At 45.1% G+C, this 19,116-nt stretch overlaps 1 long non-coding RNA gene across 1 annotated transcript; it reads left to right on the top strand.

The window, feature by feature from the left end:
- Nucleotides 1-13,582: 13,582 nt before the first annotated feature.
- On the top strand, nt 13,583-15,517 carry LOC138841002 (uncharacterized). The gene is made up of 3 exons (XR_011376295.1): nt 13,583-13,653; nt 14,091-14,137; nt 15,442-15,517. It is a non-coding gene; the product is annotated as an uncharacterized lncRNA (long non-coding RNA).
- Nucleotides 15,518-19,116: the final 3,599 nt, after the last annotated feature.

Here is a 19,116-nt window from a genome sequence, read left to right as displayed (position 1 = left end):
TGACCACCAGCTTGCAGTCAGTGTGAGCAGGGACAAGTATATCTGTACACGTATCAGTAACCTCTGCGCCTACCTCAAGCAATTATTGGGGGGTATCTTGGACGGATAGCGTCCACCCTAAAATTGTATATTGAAGCCTAAATCCCTAGTATGGCTGTATTTGGGGAAGGGTCCTCTATGGAAGCATTAATGAAATGAGGCCATAAAAGCAAAGCCCTGAGATGAGATGCTTCATGTTCATGTAAGAAGTACCAGAAGGCTTTCTCCCTTTCCATGCCCACCTTTTCTGTGCCCCACCCAGGGGAAAGACCATAGAAGCACATAGTGAGAAGGTGGTCATTTATAAACTAGGGAAACCAAATCAGCTGATCCTGGCCTGGATGCTGGAGCATCCAGAACCACAAGAATAGATGTCTATTGTTTCAGTCACCCACTCTATGGTAGTGTGTAATGGCAGCCTGACCTGTCTGTGATATAACCATATCCACCTTAGCACTGTGTTTGGTATATGGTATAGAAAATCATGAATGTTGGAAGATTTTGCTAAGTAATATGATCTAGAAGTTGGAGGGAATGTGGTTGGGAGAAGAGGGAACAGGGTTGGAGATGTCCTCAGACACGTCCTGGAAGTTTGGGTGAAGGTGGGATGTTGGTGGGTTTATGAGAGTAAACAGACTTATAGATGCACCGGGGAGACTAAGAAAGGATAATTGAGAGTTTGAGGTCAGCCTGGGCTACATAGAGAAATAGAGACAGAGATAAACCCAGATAGACATGAGGACAGACTGAAGCACAGGGGAACTACCATACGAAGGCATGGATGGTGCTGTTATGGGGGAAACAGGAAGGGCCAGCTGTGTGCCTAGCCTGTGCTCTGTACCTCACAATCACCTTCCCAACTCCCCCTTTCCCCTCCTCCAAGATCACTCCCTCCCCGTTCCTGTGCTTTAGAATGAGGACTGTTACATTGACTTCCAAGTTCCAGGTGTCCAGAGATACACGCTCCATTGTTTAGTCTTCTTAGATCCGGGGGTACATTGTTTGTGTGTGTGTGTGTGTGTGTGTGTGTGTGTGTGTGTGTGTGTGTGTGTGTGTGTGTGTGTGTGAGTGTGTGTTGGCTTTGAAGAACGATCCTTAGATCTCAACCTCTTGACTAGCTAGGACCCCCAAGTATGAGCTATTGGTGGCTAGCTCTGGGACCATGTTTTAATATCATCTCCAGCTCATAGAAGAGGACAGTGAGGCAGACATGAGGGACTTGTGAGTGGAGTGGGTGGGCATTTGCACTATGGTTTGGGGTTTTGCCTGTTCTTCACCATCCAGGAGCAAAGGTGCTAACTCTTCTGCTTGTTTTTGCACAATCTCTTCATTGTTGAGGGCAGGCATTGGGGAACCCAGGAGGGATTTAGAATGCAGTGTGGTCAACTCTCTTGGGGCTCTTCTGTGGCTGAATGGAACAGCTCTAACCAGTTAGGGATCTGTGGTTGACTTCCATATGTAGGGCTAAGGTCAGAGGCCCAGCTTGCCTTGACTCTTCAACTCACCTCTGGTTATGGACTGTGGGATTGTGGGTGTTCTCTGGTGTTAGAAGATGTATCTTCCTTCTTTCATTTTGTTAAAACCATAGACATATGACATCTATAAATATAGGAAGTCTTCAAGGCCTTTAGACATGATAAAGGGAAAGGATCTGAGGATGGAGAATATTTTTTTATTCTGCAGTACTGGGGATTGAACCCCAGATTCTCTCACTTTGAGCTTCCCATCCAGCCCTTTTCTTTGTATTTGCTTTCCACATAAGGTCTCACTAACTTTGCCTAGCCAGTCATCAAACTCTCAATCTTTCTGCCTTGGTCTGCTGAGTAGCTGGAATTGTAAGCGTTAACCACAATACCCAGCTAGCTTTTGCATCCTTTCCTTTCAAACTCCGTTAGTAGCAACCAACTACTGCTGTAGTACACTTTTTGCAGGGTTCTGAGACTACAATATGGATAAACTGGACACAGTCTCAGCCCCCCAGGAACTTTTGGCTCAGCAGAGCGCACAATCCAACAAGCATGAAGAGAGTCTGGTCGCTGGTTCATTGCAGTCGCTCAGTCAAAGTTCTGCTGAGGCTTTCTCTGGTGCATGGTTCCTGGGGAAGCTGCATCTTATATATCAAACTGACTAATGTTTGGGAGACTCTTAGGACCTTTTCTATCTTAGTAATAATATGTAAACCAGAGAGTTTAATAAAATTCATAGACTTAAGTTTTCTGGCTTATACTACAAAAATCATTCATGCCTAGTTTTAATCTTAAACTGACCTATCCCCATGATACTAGGTTTCTTTTTTTTTGCTGGTCCTGGACCTTGAACTCAGGGTTTGGGCACTGTCCCTGAGCTTTCGTGCTTAAGGCTAGCACCCTACCACTTGAGCCACAGTTCTACTTCTGGCTTTTTAAAAATTTTCTGGCATTTCTAATTGGAGATAAGAGTCTCATGGACTTTCCTACCCAGGCTGGCTTTGAACTGCGATTCTCAGATCTCAGCCTCCTGAGTAGCTAAGAGTACAACATCTGGTTTCCTTTTATTGTTCTGCGGTTGGCTTCTTTCACTCATGGGGGTGAAAATGAATACCTGCACAGTGTCAGCATGCCCTTGTTCCTTATGCTTGAAGATGTCAGGAAATGGCCTCTGTATGCTATGGTTAATGGTGACCTCTCTTTAAGTCACCTGCACTGTCTACTTGTGACTGCAGTTTGCATATCAAATTTTCCCACTGCTGAGGTCTGGTGGCCTATGCCTATAATTCCAGCTACTCAGGCTGAGATCTAAGGATCACAGTTTGAAGCCAGCCTGTACAGGTAAGTCTGCTGTGGGACTCTCATTTCCAATTAACGACCAAGAAGCCAGAAGTGGAGCTGTAGCTCAAGTAGTAGACTGCCAGCCTTGAGCAAAAAATGCTAAGGGACAGCACGCAGGCCCTGGGTTCAAGCCCCAGCACTGGCAGACACATGCACATAAAAAGTGTCTCATTGAACAAACAGGACCCATAATGAATCCACTGTAGGTAGGTCCAGCATTTTGCCAGTCCCAGGAATTGAAAATTAAAAAACAAACAAACAACTTTTCAAGAACTTCATGATCTTTGCCTAAAAAGATGAACAGACCAATGGAGAGAAATCTGATACCAAATGTCCTGAGAGATTTGAATTTGAGTTTCTATACATGGGGAGTCCACAGAGAGGTATACCTGAAGTTAAAGAAGACAATGGCTTAGCGTTCTAGACTGCTAGGACTTGGGCCTGCTTGCCAGCTGAACTAGATATTTACAGATGAAGCAGCTTGCGCTCTGGAGCTGACCAGGGACAAAGCCTTTGCTCAACGTCTGTGGCTCATTCCTCCATGCCCTGCTCCCTCATATGGGCTGTAGCTTTCCTGGTTATCTGTGGCTTGTTTTCACCATTCCAAGTTTCTTTCCTCTGCTTCAAGAACTGGCCGTATCACATTTCCCTCAAACCAAATGGGAACTTTTGAATCTCCAGCCAAATCGCACCCCTCCCCCTCCAAGTGGCAGTCCTCTTCTGAGCCAATTTTGGGCCCTCTCCTTCCTCTTGGAGCTTATGTGCGGGATTTCAACCCTGCTGCGACATTTGGCTACTTGAATTCACTCATCTCCAAGTGTGCGCGTGACGCGGACAGACCTCTTTCTCTCTTGTGCCCAGAAACCCCACTAAAGAAGCAAGGACAGATGCAGCCACCACTGCCCTTGGTGGGGGAGGCCATCAAACAGAAGGGCACGAGAACGGGGACGTGGCACGGAAAACCTTTTGTCCCCGCAGCAGGACTGGGCACACCAGCGCCTGTGCGCTCCCGGTGCCTGGGCTCCAGGCTTGTGGCGCGGGGATGGTGGATGGGCACGTGGCCCTGGAGGCCGCCACTGCCAGCAGCAGCTCGGTGGGCAGCAGCCGAAGGGGCCGGGAAAGAGCCTTGCTGGGTCTACACATTTCCCAAGTGTTGACATTGGGACTCTTCAAATGTCACTCGGAGGACTTGGGTGAGGTGACAGGTGTACCCAGAACAAGAGTGTTTTCTTCAGCGTGGCTTCAACAGGAGGGGACATGGAGTGGATCCATCTCTTTGTCACTCTCAAATTGTCTCCTGCCTGGGATTGTCTATTATGCTGCAGGAGAAGGTAGCATCCGTCCTGTGCGCATTCCCAGAGCAGGGAAGGGCGGTGGGGTGACTCTAGAAAAGCTTCCCACCACCTGGAAGATGTTGGTCTTCTGCCTAAGTCCACAAAACAAGGATGATCTGGGCAGGGGAGGGGACAAAAGAGATCAAAGACCAGACCAGAACAAAGAGAGCTGCTGTAGGCTGGGTGTCTCCTTTCAGATGAAGACTCTACATGGTTGGGGTGAACTAGCCTTGGGACCAAGGGATCTGGGGCTGCCTTCCCTGAGTCTCTTCCTTTTTCTTTGCATGTAGAGGGGGTGCATGAAGTAGTACTGGGGTGATGAGAAACTTGTTGAAGGGAGCTGGGCAAACAATGGCTGCTGAGTGCCAAAACTGGCAGTCATCGGTTCTTAATGTTTGAATGGAAATGGCTGGAGCTAGCTTGCTTGCTTGCTTTTTCTTTTTTTTTTCCTCCTTTCTTTCTTTCTTTCTTTTTTTTTCCACAGTCAGTGTTGCCAAGAAAACAAGGAGTAGCTGTTTTAAGCATTTACAAATGGTAATGTACCAACAGCTGGTCTCAGTCCAACCGAGCTATTGTAGGGGTATTAAAAAGACAGGCCAGAGTTGGAGATGTACTGCCAACCTCCCTTGCAGAGTTGGGGAACATTTTACTTGGAAAAAAAAGGTCTTATGTTCCTGCAGAGATCGACAGGACGGTTGTCCTGTGGAGTCGGTGCCTTGCTTGGCAGAGCAGGCGGCCCGGGCAGGCAAGCCAAATGCTTCGGCGACAGGGAAGCGTGGAGTCTGCAGGGCTTGCATTGGATTTATCAGCGCAGCCATGCCGCCTCCCTGCCCGTGACAGGAGGCTCGTGCGCACATGTGTGTGGACATGGCTGTCTCGAGTGTCTGAGCCCACATGTACACGGGTGGTTATCTGTGCCGGGTAGCAGCAGCTGCTGAAGAAGCCTCATTCCCGAGACCTGAGTTCTGGTTCGCTCTGCTCCGTGTCTTTCTGCACGGTCTTGTAAATCCAGAACTCTCTCCATTCCTTTTAACTCAGGCCAAGAAAAGGGGGGGGGAATCTCATGTGAAACCTTCACTCGCTCTTTCCCCCCCTGGGTAGCCCACAGAAGCAGGAGAAGGGAAGAGCAGCCGGGTCTTTCTCTTACTCTCCATCTCTACCTTCAACCTGGGGGATTCTTCAGGGTTTTTTGTTTTTTTCTTTTTCTTTTCAATCTCAGGAAATTGTAATACGCAGAGCGTGCTTCTTTGCTAAATGCAATTACCAGCAGCCCTGTGTTTATGGAGGAGGCATGGTGGAAAGTAATAGAAAATGATTATTTTTCGTTCTGAAGGCCTTCTTTATTAGTGGTGCGGCAAGGACGTCAGCTGCCTTCTCTGAATGGCAAAGCAATGTTTTGCTTTCCCCGGCAAGATAAACGATCTTATTTGTTGATGTTTGGTGCTCGAGATGACATTTATGTGAAATAAAAGGGACCAAATTAATAATAAAAAAAATGATTAGCCAGACACAAATGAAAAATGTACATCTCTCCCCCACCCCAGTTAAGTTGTTTGTATTTGCATGCTATTCACAAATAATGGCAAGATGCCCAATAGTTGGATGGTGAGGGTTTTTTTTTTTCTTTTACAATCATATGGCTTGATTCCGTTTTCCAGATCTTGTCTGAGAGCTGCTATTTGAAATAAAAATGTTTGTATCCATTCCCCCATTAATCCTTCCGTTATAGTACAACCTGCTGCAGAGAAATGACAAACCAGATGCAACAATGAAAATTAAAAGGGATGGACACTTATCTTGGGTTATAAAAGCTGCTAACCATGTAGGAACTAGAGAGGCTTTTGGACCGAAAATATGGCAAATGATAGAAACAATCATTGGGCTAAGAGTTTGCTATTTGGAAAACTCTGGTGGGACATTTCTCTGCTCGTAACGGCTGGAAGATCACTCCTGAGTTTAGTGTACACCAGAGAGGATGTTTGTCTGCGTTGCCTTGAGGCCTGTCTTCAATATTTGGTGCATCTACCCATCTGGTTTCTCATTGGACTGGAATTTTCTCGACACTAACAAGCACTTTGCAAAGAATCTATGGACCTTATGTTTTGAGAGCTCTGTAGTTGGCTTGGAAATATTGCTTCCCACCCTCTCAGGGATCACAGGCTCAGAGCAAAGCTCCATTGACCTTGATCTTTATTTTTGCAACCAAATACATTGTATACTGGGAGGTGAAAGAGTTTATAGCTTCTGTGGGAGTGAAGGACTATGATTCTGTGTTGCACAGAAAACTTGACACAAAGGTGAACAAAAAAGGAGCAAATGTACTTTTGGGGGAAATACCAATGCATATGTAAAACTTCCCAGTTTTGTTTTTCTTCCTCTAATTGTCTCATGATACCTCATAGCTATTTTTGACTCCTGAACTCCCTGATTTGAGATCATATGTTGAGTCAGTCTTTTCTTTTTGTGAGTATTTATTGAATGGTCACACACTAACAAGTGGACGAAATAACAAGAGGAGATTGGAGTCCACACATAAGGAATATTCCTGAAAATGTGGCTGGCCTCTTTCCTCATGGACCAGCTCCTAGGTTGATTGACACAGTGCAGACATGTTTTGGTCAGAATGTAGGAACCCTGGCAGACTATCTAGTAGGGCTAATAGAGTAATATTAATGATAAAGAGACTGTGCCTTGGTTTTCAAATCTGTGAAATGGGTAGAATCATAGTATTCACTCATAGCATCATTCTGAGGAATAAAACAAATGATGAACTATAGCACAGTGTCTACTAAATATCTAAACCAGGAAGACTGTAAACAATGAAATGTTTTTATTCTCCCTCTCCCTCTACTTTTTTTCCCTTTGTTTTCCTTTCTATTCTTGCCTAAGACATAAAGCCAAGTATGTAGTTATCATTCATCAGTATCATCCTTGAGGAGGGCTTCCCACCCATGGGAAGTTCAGCTTCCCATGACAAAGGAGACTCACTTCAGATGGCCTTGCTGAAGGCAGGAAGCTGGGCAGCATGGCGTTCCATAGTCTCTTCTAGTAATTTGATTTTTGAGTTTTTTTTTCCTGCCTCAAAAGCTTTAGCAGAGTTTGGCTATGGAATGCAAACCTCTTTTGGTGAGTTCGTAAGCAGGCAGCAGCTAAATTGGCATGGACCTCGGTACAGAAAACGTCCCCCTGCCCCCTGCCCCTGCTGCAATTGACAGCCTGGTTCTGTGGAGTTGCTGCATCTAGGTTTTTAAGCCATTTTGTCAGCAGAATTGAGTGCCTGCTTGCAGTGTTGTTGAGATATTGTGGCTAGACAGGTGGTGCGGAACATGCACAGTAGCTGCAGGAGAGAATAGAGAAAGAAGGCAGGAGCAACAGCAACATGGTCTCTGTAGCCCCATCTCCAGCTGAGCTGGCCAGCTGGCCTCGAGCTGGCACAGTGCATGTGGAAGTGGATCACTAGGTGGAAAGGTTGGGGATACTGCTTTTGTATAGGAAAATCAGGGGAGGTTTGTAGGGAAGAGAATTGTGTGATCATGTCCTTATTCCTAACTAAGATGTCAATATCAGCTATCACACTTGGAATGACTGCCCTCCCTCAGTATCTGCTGGGGATTTCTTGCAGCCTCCCCCCCATATCAAAATCCATGGACACTTAAATCCCTTACAAAGATGAGTTAGTATTTACATAGAGCTGAAAGTATACCTCCTGAATACCTTAAGTCATATTAGGTATTACGACTCATAGTACCAAATACACGATAAATGCTGTGTAACTAGTTGTTACACTGTCTTATCTAGTGAATAGTGACAATTAGAAAATGTACACTGTTTAATACAGGACTGTAGGGACTCCAAGATATTGACAGGGACTAACGTATGATCTCCTGAGGGGCAAAAGCCACATCTTAGTCGTCTTTGTATTCTTCTTAATGCTACTCACATTTCCTGGCCCAGAGTTGCCTCTTGCTATATAGGATGACGTGATCGGCTATGAGAATATTGCACACGTGCAGTGTGCCAAGGAAAACTGCTTCCTCAAACCGCCATTATCTTGCTGAGTTGGGTACTGCAATACCAATGTGTGTCTCTTCCACAGCCTGGAGGAAAACTCAGAAACTCTGATCTGACTTGCTTTTCTCTGGTCAGGTCAGTCCATTTCTTCAGCAAGGTTTCCTGTAGCTTACATGTGGATGTCAGCATATGGGAAGCTAGCTGGATCTTTCTTTTTTACTTCTCAGAAGGGAAAGATATGTGAAATTCAATGACATCTGCTGAAATTCAAACGTATTTTTTATTTATTCATGGCCATGATCGGGGCAGAACCTCTAATTTCAACCAATAATTAGGCTTGACAATAGATGTGGAAATAAAACATTTTTGCTGAATTCACTTGTCATTCCTCTCTGCTGTAGCTGGTGTAACCCAGATGTCAGCTGTCCCCTTATTTTTCCCTTTGAGCTTCCCCTCCCTCAACCCACTCATACTAATGCATTAGTGAGCCCCGTGGCATTGACTGAGAGTTGCATGGGGAGACCTGGAGAGTGCTGACATCACATACTCCATCATCACTAACTTCAATGTCTCCTGAGTTTTCTAAAGACATTTGTATTACCATACTATCAAAAAAACCCGGTTTTCTTCTTTTCCCTGTCATCACATACCAGCAAGATTTTAAACTTCTGCCCCTTCTCCCTCTTGTTCCAACTTCAAATTCCTGCCCCTTGCTATCATTCAGAACTTCTCATTCTTAACTTATTGTCACCCTGCATACGACTAGTAATTGGCAATTTAAAAGGCCTTCTGAACAACAACAACAACAAAAGTCAATTATCCTTAGCATTCTTTCTGGAAAGACTTAGATAATTGTCATTTTCTTTTTGAACCGATTGTCCCAGTATTTGTTGATGCTTTTTGCTATTTGATCCTGAGAATGAAGGATTATGAGTTGGTCAAGTCTGCAGAAAGTGCTTGCCAGCCTTTTCCCCTGAACTTTTACAAAATAGATGAGGATAGGAGCCAGAAGACCTGGGAACAGAGACCAATGGAGAAGTGAAGAAGGACAGAGTAGATAATGCTTGCAGGAAATCTGTTTGTTGACTACGGAAAAGAGGGATAACAGTTGAGAGAGGGATGAACAATCAAGAGAAAGGTGTTTCATAAAGAAAGGAAGGTATCAAGTCAGGTGCAAATGCTGGTGGGAAGGCTTAAATGAAGAGGAAGAGGCTGAGGGCTGACTCTGAGAAGGGGGGGAGTCACAGGGTCCAGAGTAGGACTAGGCAAGCAGAGGATGTTTGATGGATGGGAGGGGATGGGGCTGCAGAAAGCAATGGAGTACAGAAGAAAGCAGAGTGGATGCTGACTTCAGGGCAACTTAGTCGAGTACAGAGTCCCAAGCTCTCTCCAGCTAGGGTCATACTGTTGTCTGATCTGTAAGTCCAGCACCGTCAAGTGTCTTTTCCAGGAGTCAACTGCATCTGACTCAGTCTGGTGTCATGACTAAATCTTAAAAGAAATTGCAAGCTGGTTATTAATTTGCTGGTAGCTTGAAACTACCCATGGGGTATTTGCATTACAGCAATTGGCAATGGCCATAAGCCAGTTACTTTCCCACCCTGGAATTCTGGTGACTAAACATCAGCATCCTGTTGTTGATTTAACCCCAGGCTCCCACCTCATTCAGCTGGGTGCATTTCTTAGCCTTGACTGCCCTGTTTGGGGCTCTGCCCTGCTTCACCTCAGGTGTATGTATACTATGTATGTATTCTATGGCTTTGTAGTCCTGGGCCACAGCCATAATGGCCTTCGGGGTGAGCTGGTGATGGAACTCGTGTGAAGTAGACTAAGACTCCTGAAGGACTTGAATGAGCCTCATTGAGGGAATGGCTGAACTGAGGTGTCCAGGGCTGCTCTTCTGGGGAAGATTTTCTCTGTGGATATGCTGGGCTTTCTCCACCCACTGGCAAGCGTGGCATAATTCAGCTTTAATTATTTATTTCTGTGCCTGCGATGCTGGCAGAAACGAGATTTCCCCTATCCTTTGCAGCTTCATAAAATACTTATGCAGATGCAAGCGGTGCAGCTGCCCCTCTTGCTAGGAGCAGGGCTCCGGCATCGTGGAGGCAGCTTGTAACTCATCGACAGAGCTGCTGGCATGGGCTTCTAGTGATGTCTTTCTTCTTCCCTGCTCTCTAGCAGAGCGCCTGCGCCTGTCCTCCCACCCTCCTCCCCCTGCCATTGCTTTTCCCAGCTGCTCTTTGCCTTCGTTGTTCCTGTCTAATAACAGAAGTTGGTAGTGTATGTGTATGTGGGGGGGGGGGCATTTGGAACTCAGGACATAGAGGAGTCTGATACAATCAGCAGAGTCCTAGCTTTGGAGACCTATAGATTTGGGGTTGAGTTTGGGCTTTGATCTGTAATCCACCTAGCTGTTGGGCTGGTATGGAATGAGCCAAACTCAGCGTTCACCATAAAGGCTTGCAAGTGTAGAATGTGGTGCATCTTGAAAAGTCTTGGCTGAAGGGGCAACAGAGGACTAAAGAAAATTATGAATTTAACCTTCTCTTCCTGGACTTCTGCTTCCCCTCTACGCTCACGAAGCACTGACACTTCTAATACCGTTTAACATCATATGCTTCCATTGAGTGTGTTCACTCAAGAATGAGCTCACTCTGTGCATAAGAAATTGGGCTGGGAGTGAGCTGGGAGCAAAGTTAACAGTAGTGCTGTGCTACTGAAGGTTTAGCCTTCAGCATTCTGGGGGGAAAACAGTCCTGGTTTGTAGCCATTGCCAATTACTGTAGTGTAAATGCTCCCTCACCATGGCCGATTTCAAGAGCCAATGATTTACTACCTGATGTGCAAACTTCCTGAAGATTTAATAATTGGCACCAGTGTGAGCAGGACACTGAAGATCCCTGGGAAAGACACTTGTGGATGGAAGCTGCAGATCAGGTGATGTAGGAAGGTTCCAGAAACACACATGGTGAATAGCAAAATACTCCAGAGTCATTACAAAGCAATACAAAAAAACACCCCAAACCTAAAAAAGCCAAAAAAAAAAAAAAAACCCCAAACCAAACAACACAAAACCCAACATTTATCCTGGAGTGTATCCCAGAAAAAGAAAGATCAGAGCCGAGTCAGAACTGCAATTGCTGAAGAGAAAGAAGCTGATGGAAAGAAGGCAGATTTTAGAGGAGGCAAATGGCACCTGCAAAGGTTTGAAGGAGGAACTCGGAGGTGGAGGGGAAGGCATGGAGGACAACCACATGGTAAATCCTTCCACCTTGGGCTCTGCCAGCTAAGAAAGGCAGTTCTGACTCAGCTCAAGCATTAAGATGTAAGGGATTTGTGACCTTTCTGGGTCTCTGCTCCTTCCTTCATTAGAATGGACGTGCCATCACCCTGTGATACTGCTAGATGAATCCATAGCGTATGGCACAGTGCTGTGCATCAGGGAGGGCTCAATGGACTGCCATCCCTGCTGGACATCTATCTCTCTCTCTTTTTAGGTATTGGTATCCCTGAGAACAGGGATTATATTTTCTATTTCTTTCTTCCTCAGAACCAGCATGGGTTATGGTGTGCTCTGGTGCTCACTTTACTTACGGTATGTGACTGAGGTCACATCCCTCACTTAGTTTTCTTTTTCTTTTTTGGTCACTCATGGGACTTGAACACTGGGCCTGGACGCTGTCCCTGAGCTCTTCAGCTCAAGATGAGCGCTCTACCACTTGAGCCACAAGGCCATCTCCAGTTTTCTGGTGGCTAATTGGAGAACAATCACATGTTGCCCAGGCTGGCTTTGAACTGTGATCCTCAGATCTCAGCTTCCTGACTAGCTAGGATTACAGGCGTGAGCCACCAGTGTCCAGCTTCACTTATTTTTTTAAATCTCTATGTATATGTAATTCAGATCATGTCCTTTAGAAGTGAGATTGATAATTAAATAAGTTATTCCTATATTATTCTATCACTGTCTTGAATTAATATACTTTTAGAATCCATAGGTTGGTTTGCAAATCAATGCATAAAGTCTCAATAAACAATGTTTGGTGTCAGTATAATTTGTGGAGGGGAAGGGGAAAAACAAGTCGTTTAAATAGGGACCCACCTGGACCCATTGCAACAATGAGAAGTACAAGTCGTTATGTCGAAAACAAACTTTACAACTTTGGTGGGGGGGGTGGGGAGGATTGTGTGTGGGGGGCTGGGGGAAGATGGGAAGGGATGGGAAGGGGAAACAAAGGAGGAGGCTACAATGCTTGATAAGAAATGTACTCATTATCTTGCCCATGTAATTGTAACCCCTCTGTACAGTATTTTCACAATAAAAAAATTTAAAATTAAAAACAAAAACAAAAACAATGCTTGGTTCAAAGGGTGATAGATAGCAATATGTTAAAGAAATGACTAACGCCAGCCCTCACAGATATTCAAGTCCCAAAGTAGAGATCAAACAGATTCAAGTTAACAGAACTGTTAGCTACAAAGTTATGATAGGTTATCATCAATAGAATGGTTTCATGTGCTTTTTTAACCATTCAAGAAGCATTGCTGAAGTACTACTCAGTTATTTCCTGTGGATCATGTATTTTGCCAAGAAGCAGGAAAGAGGGCAATTATAATTCAGTGTATTTGGGTTGTTGTCCACACAGGTTGGATGCAACACAGGAGTAGTGATGGTGGTGGTTGTGGTGTAGGTTGAGGCTGCTCTTAGGAGGAGGTAATTTGTGAGGTGAGTCTCCCAAGACAGTAGATCTGAGTAGATCCTTGGCTTCTTCCTAGAAGATGCTAGTCTTAGCTATTGCTCTTTGAGTGAATCTAGCATTCCCCCCCCTTACCTACCACAGATAGACTTTTGCCTCAGTTAAGAGGGTATATATTTATTTCAAACCTGCTTCAACTCCCAGATAGCTCTGCTATAGGCAACCTGGCTTTCTCATGTTGTTCTTAAAGCCCTCTGCTGCCTCTGTTATCTCTTCTGGGAAGAAATCCAGACCTTGAGCCAGGCAGCATGAGGGCCAGTGGGTGGATGAGGCAGCCAGTCCTTGCCTCCTCCTCTCCAGGCCTTCTTGCTCTTCCAGTCCAAGACATTACACTGCCTTTACACCCTGCTTAGAAGCCCAACTATGTATCCTACTAATATGTCCATTGCTGCTGGGAAGAGGGGAGTGAGGGCGGGCCAAGATGGCAGATGGCTTAGAGTGGCATGCTGTCTTCAGTCCTCCTTTACCTTGTTTGCCAGTGTCATTTGAAGCTGCCGGTTACTGTTTTTAGCTTGGCTGTGGTGCCTGGGTTTGAAGAGAGAGCTTTTGTTGTCACTCAAGAATGTGGGGTATTTTTAGCAAAGAGATTTTGCTTGGGCATGTGCATTGTGTTCTTCCATTGACAAGCATGGCCCAGAAGTGCAGGACACAGGATTACTTGGGGGAATCAACAGGCTTAACTGAGAAATTCATAGAAAAGAAGAGGTGAGTGGGGACGTCTAACCAGAACCCTCTGGTCCTGTGGATTCTGTTGTTTAAATCTGCTCCCCTATTGCTTCTTAGCATCTGGCTGCTCAGGTGAATTTCAGATGGACTCCAGGAAGGGAGGAAAGTGGGACAGAAACTGCTTTGAGGTTAAAGAACCACCAGAGTTGCCGCAGAGTCTTTGAAACCACATTTATTGGCCCTGACCATATGAAAACCGGTTGGTAGTGAAAGGAAAAATGGAAACCTTTCTCTTACGCTTTCAAGCAATTTGCAACAGTTTATTTTTTCATCCATCCAGAAGAGAGACAGAAGAAAGAGGAATTTTCCCACCCATTTATGCATCTTTGTGTTAAAATGCTTTAGCCATGTATAATTTTTTTTTGGTCTGGAAGATTCCTGAATCACATGGCCTTATCCATTCTCTTCTTTGCCAGATATCCATCTTGATGACCTCTTCAAAGACACAGATGAGGAAACCGAGGTACAGATAGTATAAATGACTTACCTAAGGTCATACTAATTAGAGCAGCTTTGGAACTGAAGGAACTCAGGTTTCCCAGCACCAAGTGCCTTACTTTTCTATATTTGTATTGTTGGAAACATCTATGTTGTCTGCCTTTTGTTCTTATTTTAATTTGGTCATGAACAAATTAAACAAATTAAAGAACTTGAAACACTGCCCGAGATTGGGGATGGACTGAGGGATGAATCAGGGACCATGCTGAGAGTTTGGGAAGTAGAAGGTTTTTGTTTGTTTGTTTGTTTTTAAAATATCCTTCATGGATTCTGTTTTTCACTTTCCTTCTGCTTCAAGTAGTTACCTTTTACTGGGCACCTGCTGCTCAGAAGGATTGGTGCTAGATGCTTTCATATGGGTTGTCTTGTGAGTTGCTAGGGCAGAATTTGAGAAAAGCAATAGACCCAAGCAAGGCTGTGGTCTTATCTGGAGTCTAGGGCCCATGCGAAGTTCTGGAGCATAAATTGCACTATGGCATAAATGCCACATTGAAGCAGAGGAGCTGGGTCAATGGGCTACTTGGGGGTAGACAGTGGCTGTAGTGTTGAAGACCCTCTTTGAACAAGGAGCATGACACTGTTAGGGGATGGGCACACCAGCTTAGGAAGGGGAGATTCTAGTGGGGGCTGCACACCTTGTAGGCTATTCAGTGAGTAGATGTTTTGCCATTGTTTCCATTTTACTAATCATCAAAACCAAACCAAACCAGCTTGCACCTTTACCATCTTCTGCCCCATCTCTTCTTTCCTTCCATGAATGTTTGGTGGCTTCCTGTTCCTTCAGGACCCATGATATTTTCAGAAAAGACATTCACCACAGTCCCTTGACCCCCAGGCTCTTGCTATATCCCTGGGGTGCTACACGGAAAATGCTTGGGACAAGAACGGACTGTTGACTTGTGTGTCTGAACCCAGGAGTTTAGGGGAAGCAGACAATGGGGAGGACTGGGCTTATCTTGGAGAATTTGAAGTGCAAGCCCTTGCCCCAAGTCACTTGTGAATTGGCATGCTGACTCTCCCACTTCCCCTCTGCTGGCTGAGTTCTTCCTTCCTTCCCAACTGTGCTCAGTTCACCTTGCTACTTAATTCAGTTGTTCTTAGGCTAGGCCAAGTTTCTGTTTCAACAAAAGCCTCTGTAAGGTAGGGGCAACCACAGATTGGTACTTGTTCTGTCCTAAAACAATGGAATGAGCATGGATAGTGGCTGAGTGGGGTGGAGGCACAAATGCTGCCTTTCAAGTCATGGCTGTAACCCAATTCCTCTTTCAGCTTGATGTGTGGGATGAAACCAGGTGGAGGAGCAAGAGGGAGGAGTCCATGGCAGCGGTGGCCCATTCAAGGTGTGGGTAAAAAGGATTCTTTTTCACCTGGCAAATAAATGTGCACATTCCGTGCAACCCCCTGTTTGTCTCTGTCAATGGGATGCTTGTACTTGTTTGGACACTGGGTGCCGAGGCTGGATGGATAGATGCGGGAAGATGGAAGATAAAGAGAAATCCTTCAAGGCAGCAGTTTTTCTGGCTGCCACCTTCTCTCCCCCTCTTTGCCCCCCCTCCCCGCAAGTCACAAAATGTCAGAGTGAAGCTGTTGCCATTGAGGAGAAGGGAGGCTGGCACTTGCTTGCTGTCTATGGCAGGGATCCGGAAAGGCTTCCTGTTTAACATTTTAGTTGTATTACAAATAAATCACCAGCATCTCTGAAGCAGAGAGGATTCAGCAAGTCCTTACAAAATGTGCCTGGGTTGAGGGTGATAGGGGAGCTTCTCCATCTCCCTGAGATCCACTCCTCCACGGCAGCCATTTTCTACAAGATCCCTGTGTTTGCTTGGCAAAATCCAGGTTTGGAAAAACAAAATCTTTTCTTGCCAGATTCCATGAATTTCAGCAGCAGCAGCAGCAGCAGCGGCAACAGCAATCTGGTTCTCTCCGATGGCTATTTGACAAGTGACAGAGAGTGAGGTTTGGGAGTGTTGTGGGCTCTCGTCACCCATCTTCCTTCCATAAGAACACTGTGGCCAGACAGCTCGATGGGCAAAGGAGCTGGCAGCAAGCCAGAAGTAGGTGGGGGAGGAGAGGACTTTGTGGGAGCAAGGATGTAGGAGAAATGGAAAGTATGGGGGTCACATGGTAGGAGATCTGCTTCTGACCCAGCCAAAGGAAGGGTCAAGGGTCACTCTTCACCTGCTGGGGCTGGATTGTGTCCAAGGGGCCTGATGCTGGAATGTGACACCAAAGGGTGTGTGTGTGTGTGTGGAGGTGTCTGATCCCTGGGGTCGCAGCTCACTGTCTGGAAAACAGGAGCGGCCCTCTTCCAAAGGATGACGCAGATGGAGGGGCCCATGACCCAGACCAAGGAGGGCTGGGGCTGGTGAATTTCCACTGGCTGCAAGCTGGGGTCAGCTTGGGTGTGACCCATCTGGGATTTTTTTTTAGGAGTCCTGCAAGCAGGCTGGAGGAGGAGCGGCGGGACACTGGGATACCTCGTTCACACGGGGATGGTGCTAAAAGCAAAACCTACAGACGGGTGACAAATTGTGGATAAAGAGCTGTTTGCTCAGTTAGGTTTTAGTCACATTTTAAAAATCGTCTTTCTGAAGTTGACATTAACAATGATCTAGGCAGAAACTTCATGGAACAGAGCAGAAGTGAGCTTAGTAAGCCATCAGTATGAATTCCCTCCCTCACGTTCCCTGATTAATATACATGGGCCTTTTGTGTAGGACTGTTAAATCATGAATTGCAAATTCCATAGGGATGGATTGGGTTATTATTACTGCTCAATATAGGTTAACTATGATAAAGGTATACCATGCATTGTGCTATGTAAGATCTAAAGGTGGACAGACTGTAGCTCTTTTTCTCAGAGGATATATATTTCAGTTTAGAAATATCCTGGCCATTTTCTCCTATTGGTATTCCCACTTCCCCATAGATCTTGAACTTTGGCTAGAGAGTCTTTGTTTACTCAAGAGGTGAAGAACTCATCCTCCTGGAGACAGAAACCTGGAGCTGACCCAGCTGAACTGCTGTGATGTGAAGAGTACATTAGAATGGATTATTTTTAATACTTAATATTATTTTAATATAGAATGGATAATTTTAATTGCTCTTATCCTCTAGAAGAGCATACAATTGATGGATATGAGGAGCGTGGTTCAGGATAGTATGCCAGAGTGTGAGCTCTGAAGAAAGCAAGGTGGAGGGTCAGACAAGCTTTCTCTGTGGCACACTTCCATTGAACTTGGGTGATGATTTGTCTTTGGCCAAAGGGACAAAGAGAGGGTTTGGAGACAGTTCCTAAGAGAGAGTTCACAGCTCTAGGCAAGAGACAAGGATAAAAAAAAGCATGCGGTATATATGATCCAGCAGCTCTGAATTTATATTACATATTCAGCCTAGCTGATTGGGTATTGAAAGAAAAGAAAGAACACTAAGGAGTATGTGGACTTGAATAAGAAAAGAGTTTGGACTTCAAGGGAAGATTTGGATCATAGACAAGGCAAAATAACAACACTTCATACATTGCTGTCTTTCAATGACACTAGTTCAGCATGTTAAAGAACTTGGATGTGTTAACCTGTGGTCTGTATTATGTGAATTACAGCAGCACAGACATGCCTACTAAGTGTATAGTCATACTATATTAGCCTGTTTTCTTTTTTTATTAGTATACTGAAATGCTGGAGGCAACCTAACTTTATAAAACAATTTATTTAATTTATAATTTTGGAGGCTAAAAGTCCAAGATCACTGTTAGTCTCTGGGCAGGGCCTAACAGCATCATGATGGGAACATGTTCAGCAGTGAGAAAGCATACAGTAAAACAGGAAGCTAAGAGAGCCAAGGATCCCATCGTCCCCTTTACAGGGCATGCTCCTGATTAACCTCAGAACCTCCCAGTAGGCTCCTCCTCTTAAAGGTCCCAGCTCCAACATCACCATATTGAGGACCAAGCATGTAACACATGTGCCTTTGGTGGAAACATTTAATATATCCAATATATCAAATCATCCAATATATAAAACACATACTGAGATGGTAGATTTCTGTGCTCAACATTCATTCAAGAAAATGACACTGTCTATTATATAACAAAGCATATAGAACTGCATTTAGATATGATCTTGCCTTTGGGGAGGTTGTAATCCAATGTGAGAAGATAGTGGTGATTTTGTTTTTGTCATGCTATGGTGTTAAAAAGGAATTCTACTGATAATTGGAGAGCCCAGAGAATGAGTCTTAGGTAGGAAAGGAAGGATACATTAAGAAGATGAGAACATATTTAGATGAGAACCATATCTTATGGGAAAAGGGCAGCAGAGAGGGAGAGACAAGAGAGAATGATGGTTCGGTATGGTTCCTGAGGAGGCTGGCCTCAAATACGTAGAGAGGAAGGTATTGAAGGGATGGGTAGTGAGTCCTCAGAAAGGGAAGGTATGAAGCCAGAAGGGAGCTGAGAGATGGAAATGAACCTGGCATAGATGGAAAGTGTCAATCAGAGTTTAAAGCATAAAAGTAAATTGAGGCAAGTAAAGCTAAGAGGCTGTGCTCAGAGCAGGTGAGGCTTTTCAGACCGTGTTGAAAGGGGGGTATGAAGGTTTGAAAGGGTCAAAGTCAGTGGAATGGAGCAGTCAAGGTTTGTGAAGCTATAGCATTGAAAGATTATCCTTATATCTATGAAGTCCCCCTGGAATGATGGCAGGACCAGGATGGAGAGTCAGACGGCCAGATAAATGAGAGGGAGTGACAATAAGGTCAGAGCACATGACCTTTCTCCCTCCCCTCCTCCTGACTGCTGTCACCCACTGCCCTCTCTTCCCACCCCCTCACTTACCTGCTGTTTAGCTCTCTAGCCCTGTTCTCATACAGAAGCCAGTTTCATGTGATAGGGAGGATGTCCAGATTTCAAGAGCACTCATGAAAGCAGTGGAGGGAACGGGAAGG

Source organism: Dipodomys merriami, unplaced genomic scaffold (assembly GCF_024711535.1).
Source record: "Dipodomys merriami isolate MVZ:Mamm:240054 unplaced genomic scaffold, mDipMer1.0.p SCAF_31, whole genome shotgun sequence".
NCBI lineage: Eukaryota > Metazoa > Chordata > Mammalia > Rodentia > Heteromyidae > Dipodomys > Dipodomys merriami.
Note: the sequence above shows the minus strand (reverse complement) of the source record. Positions and strands in the feature narration are given on the sequence as shown.